Source organism: Thamnophis elegans, chromosome 5 (genome assembly GCF_009769535.1).
Source record: "Thamnophis elegans isolate rThaEle1 chromosome 5, rThaEle1.pri, whole genome shotgun sequence".
Classification (NCBI taxonomy): domain Eukaryota; kingdom Metazoa; phylum Chordata; class Lepidosauria; order Squamata; family Colubridae; genus Thamnophis; species Thamnophis elegans.
This window is the reverse complement of record NC_045545.1, coordinates 86,865,616-86,874,646: the sequence shown is the minus strand read 5'-3', so window position 1 is coordinate 86,874,646 and position 9,031 is coordinate 86,865,616.

The following is a 9,031-nucleotide window of genomic DNA, read 5'->3' as shown; positions in this document are numbered from 1 at the left end:
TTTACTTTTTTATAGCCCCTCAGAGTTGCCTGAACCGTGAGATGGCCGGCAAATAAATGTCATAAATAAATATATTAGGGTTAAAATATGAAAAGTGAATAAACAAGTAAACTTTTAGGATATCAAGTTCCTCTTGCTGATTTACCAAGACAAAATTACCATATTAGGGATTTTTTTCCAGGTAGCAGCCCCCTCAAGTCTTCAATCCTTGAATCATGTAGGCCTATCAGATTATTGTTGATTCTGTATTCTGACTTGCCCTTTATGGAATAGCTATTATCACTGTTCAATGTGTTCAATATTCTCTGGAGCTATCCATTTTTCATCTTGTCAGATTGTGGTCTTCTGGATCACGTTCCCATACTCCACCAAAGGTACTCTGCATTGGGTCCAGCCTATCTTACTTGCAATTATCTTCCATTGAAATCAGTGTGAAAAGTAAGCCATTTCTGCTTTATTGATTCCAAGTGCAACTAAGTTTGAACCCAACTGTATTTATGTAGATAGAAATAGGGGTATGGGGGGGGGGGAGGCTCCATTCTTGTACACTCAAAGATATAATAAAAGAATCCTGTAGTAAAAAAATGGATGGTTCCTACTAGGTTGAGAATCTGTTTGCAAACTAGAGAAGTCTGCTACCGTTTAGAAGATATCAATACAATATTTTGCAAGGAGTCCTTGGTGCTGAGGTTGGTTGTTTCCTTGCAGACATTTTAATACCTAAACTAAGTAACCCTGAGGTTATTCTTTGTTTTTTGCATGCTAAATCAGGTGGTCCCATAACTATTGCATTAACAATTGAAACCGAGACAGATATTAAATCTGCCTCTCTGCTGTTGTGGTTTTATTTCCCCAAATCTAGAAAACTGCTGCAGAATTGTTTCTATGTAATTTATAATAGGGATGAGGGATTTAATAGGGATGGGATAATATAATCAATACAGAACCATGGTATAGAAAATGCAGGATGTGGTGGCTCAGTGGCTAAGACGCTGAGCTTGTCGATCAGAAAGGTTGGCAGTTTGGTGGTTCGAATCCCTAGCGCTGTGTGACGGAGTGAGCTCCCATTACTTGTCCCAGCTTCTTCCAACCTAGCAGTTCGGAAGCATGTAAAAATGCAAGTAGAAAAATAGGAACCACCTTTGGTGGGAAGGTAACAGCGTTCTGTGCACCTTCGGTATTTAGTCATGCCGGCCACATGACCACGGAGACGTCGTCGGACAGTGCTGGCTCTTTGGCTTTGAAACAGAGATGAGCGCTGCCCCCTAGAGTTGAGAACAACTAGCACATGTGTGAGGGGAACCTTTACATTTAGGGATGATCAAAAGATTAAACAATTTGAGATTCAAAAGATAAATCAAGATAAACATTTTTTCTGACAATGTAATTGGAGGGACAAAATTGAGAGCTAAGGTTTATGGCAGCAATGAAAACTAAGGTATTCTGAATTTCCAAATTAAGGAACTAAAACATTAAACACTTCCTCTTTTTTTCCCAACAATGAGCAGTACTTTTTATTGAACACTTAACCTTAATGGATGAATCATATTTTTAAAGGAAGATGCTCATTCAACTCAAAATTCTTTAATCATTTTACACCCTAACGGCAAACCTGCAATTAGGCTTTCTGGGATTTCAACCAGTGGAGCTGAGTTGAATGCAATTTACTTTGAAAACTCTGCAGTAATTTTTATTCCCACTAGGTGGTCCTCCTGAATTTTGATTGAAACCAACTCAATTTGTTAGAAAAACTTGAAGGGATAGAAGATGAGCTTGTAGGCATTTTCTTTTCTTATTTAAGGGACTAATATGAAAAATCTGTTGTGCACATCTCTTAGTCATACCACAATCTACATGGCAATGCATACAGCCACCAAAAGCCTCACCTCCAGCTTCTGATGCTTTATACATAGAGTTCATGTGTGCATCCCTGACACAGCAGGTGGGAGACCAATAGAATAATAGAATTGAAAGAGACCTTAGAGGTCTTCTATTCCCACTCCCTGCTCAAGCAGGAGACCCTATACAATTTCAGACAAATGGTTGTCCAATCTCTTCTTATAAACCTCCAGTGATGAGGGCATTTGCAAGTTCTGGAGGCAAGTTGTTCCACTAATTGTTCTCATTGTCAGGAAATTTCTCCTTAGTTCTAGGTTGCTCTAAATCCAGGTCTTTCCTTACATCTTCATTCTGCTAAAGGTGATTGATGTGGTCAAAGCAGATTGGAGCTTGAAAAATAACTACACAGAGAGATCCCCTTTGTGCAATAATGTGTGCCATAAATATATTATTTTTATATTATGGGGTTAGATTGCTTCAATTAGCAGTTAAGTCTACTTTTTCAATTCCTCACAGTGGAATAAAAAATGTGACTGCAACACTAGAGAAATTACAAGTTTCTAGGCATGTATAGGGTGGCCAACCTAAACATTAAATCCAAATCAGATCATTCTAGAGCAGGGGTGCTTATATTTGGCCCGCGGAGCTAGCCTTGAAAACAGCAAAGGACCAATCCGCAGTGCCTCTACCAGCAAAAACAGAGCTTGGGAGGGCTGTGGGCTGCAGGATGCTGTTACAGCCAAAAACGGAGCTCATGAGGGGCGCAGACAGCCCTCCTGGGCTCTGCTTTTGCTGGCAGAGGATTGCAGGAAGCAATCACAGCCAAAAATGGAGTTTGGGAGCCCATTTTCGTTAGTATCAGGCCATCACAGGCACTCCTGACACGATTGATGTTGAGCTGGCCATGCCCACCCTGGCCCCCCGAAGTAAAACACAACCCTGATGTGGCCCTCAATGAAATAGAGTTTGACACCCCTGTTCTAGAGCAACTTTCTCAAATGTGGAATTTTCTGTTGTATAGACTTAATACTGATAGTATTAACCATAATAGCATGTTGTAAAACTCAGGGAGTTGAAATGAGCCCTTTTGGAGACCCCCTGAGATTTGGAAATACTGCTGTATGTATGGTCATACATTGCTAGGTGACCAAAGCCTGGACAAAATTCAGAAAATAGTAAACGCCTAATCTCCAATCGAGCATTGGGGGGGGGGAGATTTTTGAAAGTTAAATGCATTCATGTGAATTGAGCAGAACAAATTTTATAGAAAGCATAGTTTGGGAAAGAGCAGTTGAGCCACATTCTAATTTATTTATTTTTTAATTAGATATCGTATTTTCCGGTGTATAAGATGACTTTTTAGCTTGTAAAAACCATTCCAAAAATCAGGAATCATCTTGTATGCCGGATATATGGCGAACTGGAACTTACCAGTTCCAAGCCGGTCTGAATGCCATTAAGTACCGCTGCCGTTGCCGTACTGCCATACTGAGCTGCATTTTCCATGCCGGCAGCGCTGAGCCAGCAGTTTCCACATAGCATGTACCGCTATAAGCCAGCCTGCTCAGACTGTCTTGGAGTCAAGAAGTTGGGCTGATGATGTCACACCCTCTGCCAATCCGAGCAGGTCTTGCATTCATTAATAGAAAATACATTGCTCACCATGATTGGCTGGGCGCTGTATACTGGAATAACTGACCTGACAGTATTACTGCACAGCACTGCCTGAAAGGCAACTGAAGCAGTGTCGGTACATACAGTACAGCACCAGTATCTGTACATACAGTACATACAGATCTCGATGACAAAGTAAATAGTTCCCATCGATACGTAATACAACAGCACAATAAACATGGCTATGCCTTAAGTAGTATCGGAAATATAGATGAAACTCCAATGAATTTTGATATGGTTGGAAATAAAACTTGGAAGTGGGGTAGTCTTATATGGCGAGTATAGCCCAAACCCTATATTTTAACAGGAAAAGTAGGGAGTCGTCTTATATACCGTCACCTTATACGCCGGAAAATATGATACCTGTAATTTATTTCAGGAGAGAATGTATCAAGCTGCACTGTGAGGATGGTGACGAATGATTGTGAAAAAGAGGAGAGGGGGAACAAGTAAAATGGTGATGTTTTTTCTGAATGCCTGTAAGTGTTCCGATGGATCTGGGTGGACCTATCAATTTCATGTTAGGCATGAGCCAGAATTATGAAGCAGGTGCTAAAAAAGACTAATTTGGTATGGTATTCAGAGGCCGCTGAAGCAATCCGTAAACTTATATAGTCAAAGGCAAATACCGCTCACTCAAAACAAAATCTCAGAATCGTAAAGTCTACAAACTTGAAATTTGGCAAATATGTTCCTCTTGGCTTCTAGATAATCTCTAAGAAAGGATTAATGGAAATGACTATCAGATCATTAATATTTCTTATACAATAGTTAACACGCTCTGATGCTAAGGAGTTCAACTCACCCTCCCCACATGAAAAGAACTCTGTTCCAACTGCCAGTTGCCTTATAATACACTCTGATGCTAAGGAGTTAGACATTCTATTTCCCCTTCCCCACCTGAAAAGAACTCTGTTCCAACTGCCTGTTGCCTCACATTCCGCTACCTCAGTTCAAACTGGCAGACATTCCACTCCACTCAGGAGTGCTCTGGGGCTCCTTACAGTACTAAATGCTGGTACCTCACCAAAATGTCTACGCTGTCCACCTATGGAAGTGCTTCCAGACTCAAAACTGTAGGAGTGATATTCCCTTATGAGTTTCAGTCAGTGACCACCACTGAGCCAATGGATTGAACCAGATTTCTCCTGCATTGCCCAATCACATAGTTTTGTCACGAAGCACGGGTATCCAGCTAGCAAATTAATAATGTTGGAAAAAATCTATTCTGCCCTTGTCAAACTCTTTTTAGAGGCCTGGGTTTAGTTCTGGGCACTACAATTTTAAAACAACTAGCAAGTTCATAGGATAACTACTGAGATGATGAGTCTCAAATTTAAGTTGGATGAGAAATGGTCAAGGGATCTCTGCTTGTTTCACCTATAGAAGAGATGACAGAAGACTCAGCAACAATTTTTTTTGGCACAAAGGATGTTATAATGAGGTGGAACAAAAAGCTGAAGGCTTTTCTTATCCAAGTATCATCTCTTTTCACTGAATGGAATGGTCGGGGATTGTGCAATTGCAAATTATTCTGATTGGAGAGTCGACTTGTCAATCACTGGTTCCCCTGGATTCCTCCCTCCCCTCCTTAAATGAGGGAATTTTCCTTTGTTTGTTGTCTTCAGCTTTCTTGAAACCAAAAATTAGAATAGAACAGCAAATGGAAATATGTTCCAGATTGCACCTCATACACCCCATCTCATAGCCTGAATCTTACCTGGATTAATGGACATGTCCCTCTGAAGAATTTCTGAATAATTGTATATATTGTACATATTCTGGAGATACTGTGACTTCGTAATGCGATAGCAGCTCATTATGATTTGGTCAACTTTGATTCCAGTTTCAGTGAAGAGTAATCTATAGGGATCTTTTCTGCACAAAAGTTATCCCAATTAAAATGAATTATGGAAAAGGAAAGCAAGCTCTTCAATATGTATGAAACTGTAGCCCAGGACTTTAAGGATAATAGACCTTTGAAACACTTTTCAGCATAAACATCCTCCCAATTGTAGGAGTGGGGATTACTCACGCATATAAACTGCAACATATTTACGAATAACATCTTGCATAATGCAAACTCAGAATATTTTTAAGCATGCATAAACCAGACTTAGTACATATATTAATAATTTACTCAGAAGTGCATTGGAGAGAGACGGTGCTAATCCTGTGGGGAATTTGTGTGGAATGATTTTACTGTGTGTTTTATTCTTTTCTCTGACATCATGTTTAATGCCTCAACTCAAGTTTGCACTACTTGTGATCAGTCAGGTGCTGTCACATGATTATCTATCAAGGCTAGCTGTTGGTTTGATGGATTGATTCGTTGATTATGTTCCTTCAAGTTGTTCTCAACTTTTAGCAACCCCACAGACCATTTTTCCCCCCATGATGATCTATCCCTAACCTGGTCTTTTAGTTCTTCCAACAGTGAGCTGCTTATGACATTAGTAATTTCTAGCTGGCTGCTGTTTATGCCTCATGCATTATGTTTGCCTGAATGGATAAACGATTGCATAGGTCTGCATTTTCTATAAAAAGGTAAAAAAATAAAGCTTCCCCTTGCACATATGTGCTAGTCATTCCTGACTCTAGGGAGAGGTGCTCATCTCCATTTCAAAGCCAATACGTCAGCGCTGTCCGAAGACGTCTCCGTGGTCATGTGGCCGGCATGACTAAATGCCGAAGGCGCACAGAATGCTGTTACCTTCCCACCAAAAGTGGTTCCTATTTTTCTACTTGCATTTTTTACATGCTTTCAAACTGCTAGGTTGGCAGAAGCTGAGACAAGTAATGGGAGCTCACATGGCGCTAGGGATTCAAACTGCCAAACTGCTGACCTTTCTAGTTGACAAGCTCAGCGTCTTAGTCACTGAGCCACCACAGCCCTGCATTTTCTACACCCTGGTTTTATTCAGCTGCTCTTTGCATTTTGTCTGCAACTGGAGGACTTGTAATTCTCATGGAAGAAATTAGACATGTGCTGTAACACTCAATTTCCAACATTATGTATTTTTGTCCGTTGATTTTACTCTTCCAAGACTTACCTAAAAGTATTGGTGGGAAGTGATCTGAGACCATTGGGTATACAATTGCATTTCACCAGTTACCCATATACCCAAGCAGTTGTGGTTGTGCCTGTTGTGGAAACTATCTCACATCAGGATCCAGATGTACTATTTTTTTATTTTTTTGCTCATTTACTTCCATAGCTCTTCCAGTAGGAGCTCTTTCTCCATTAAGGTAGGCCGTTACCAAATTTCACATCACACTGTGCAAACAAATGGATTGCAACCATTTCGCACGTACAGATATGATGCATTTTAATCCTGTCCTTTTGAATAATAGTAGCCAAATATAGGTCCTCACCAAGGGTGGTATTCACTTACCTTCCCTACTGGTTCTCAAATGTGAGCGTGCACAGATCCTTCTGCACATGCAGTTTTGGCAAAAAAAGGGGCTAAATGGGATGCCATAGAGCTGGGTGCGGGTGGGCGGAGCCATCCACGATTTCCACAACCAGTTTGGGGATCTGGTCTTAACCAGTAGAATAACCACCTCTGTTTCCTCTCCCTTCAACTACCTTTTTTTCCCCAATGAAGTAGTTCAACTTCTCAGTTACCATAATAAAAATTGACCCAACACCATTCACTTTTGCAATCCTACACTTGAATCTTCCTTTTGGAAAATGGAAGCCACTAATATAAAACTTGCTTGAGGGAGTGGCGGGGGGGGGGGGGGGGGAGAGAAGAAATCAAATCGTTTCCCATGTTCCTTTAAACTGTGATGCTAAATCCCATAAAACATGGAAGTCTGTGGAATTGTTTTCTGCAGTAAGTAATCATTTAATTAACAAAAAAAATGAACAGGAGTTCAAAAAAAAAGAGGAGTGTTTTGTTAGACATTATATATATAAAAAAAGAAAAGAAAAACAATATAGTAAATAACTTCGTAGAACATGAACATAAGTGTTTTGTACAAACTAATCGTGATAAGTCCCCAATGTCTCGTCACCATGATAATACTGAATGATGGTGTGCGCTGTGTCCATTATGTCGGAGGCCTTGGAATGGTAGAGCCTGTACATGCACAACATCTCCTTTCTCAAGGTATGCAGCAATTCAGTTTAAAACAAGTAGCAAAGGAATGCAGTCATTTCCCTTTGGATGAGTTCAATATTGTCAGTGAATTTTCCCACACCTTGATGGTTGCGGGTCCAAGGTGACGGCCTTTATCGGATTAGATCGTTTTAAATATTGAGCTGCAGGGATAGAATCTGCAGTCTTTCCAGAACTAGAAACATCAGCTTCTCGTAGACTGAACCTCAGAGAAAGGCCTTCATGTTTTCCCTGATGCGTGTTCAGTAGTGGATATCAAAAAAAGTAGACAAATTCTTCGCAGAAGAAAATCTCTATGGCCTGTGGAATCTAGAAGTTAAAAGGAGAAGACATAAGTGACCATGGCAATTGTTTAGAAGGTCTATCTTAAAAAAACCCCACAATTTCATGTAAGAAAAGGGCAGTACACAAGGACCTAAGGATGAGTTACCATATTTTTCGGAGTATAAGACACATTGGAGTATAAGATGCACCAAGGTTTTGAAGAGGCAAATTTTTAAAAAAGTTTTTGCACTCTGCAATCCTCCCAAAACAGTCCTTTTTTTCCCCAAAAGAGCATGAGGAGGCTTGTAGAGTGCTCCTAGCGGGATGGGGGCAAAAATGAGCAAAAAAATGGCCTGTTTTTTGCAAAAACGGGCCAATTTTTTGCTCAAAAAGGGGGGATGGATAGCCTTTAGGAAGCTTATAAAGTGCTCTGGGGGGGGGGGAAATTGAGCAAAAAATGACCAATTTTTTGCTCATTTCTGCCCTTCCCAGCCCCCAGGAGCTCTCTGAAAGCCTCCTACAAGCTATGCATGGCCATTTTGGTGAAGGGGGTGTGGTTTCAGGAGGCAAAAATGCTGTGTTCAGTGTATAAGATGCACCCAGATTTTCCACCTCTTTTTTGAGGGAAAAAGGTGTGTCTTATACTCCAAAAAATATGGTAGTTCAGGGGCATCAAACTCAAGGCCTGGGAGCCAGATCCGGCCCACAGGGTACTTAGATCTGGCCTGTGGGGACACCATGGAAACAGCAAAGGACTGGCCCCTGGTGCCTCTGCCAGTGAAAATGGAGCTTGGGAAGGCTATGGGCGGCCCTCCCGAGCTCTGTTTTCACTGACAGAGGGTTGCAGGAGCCATCACAGCTCCAAACAGAGCTGGGAGGCTGTTTTCAGTGGCAAAGCTCTCGGGCCACCACAGGAGCCTCCAACATGAGTGACATTGAGCTGGCCAATGGCCCATCTTGGCCAGGCCCCCTGGCTCCCCAAGATCAAACACAACCCAGATGCAGCCCTCAATGAAATTGAGTTTGACACTCCTGAGGTAACTAACTGATTTAGTTAGTTACCTACCTATTGGTAGTCAAATCAAAACTTTTATCTTCAAAATTTTAAAGTTAAGGAGGAGCCCTTATAT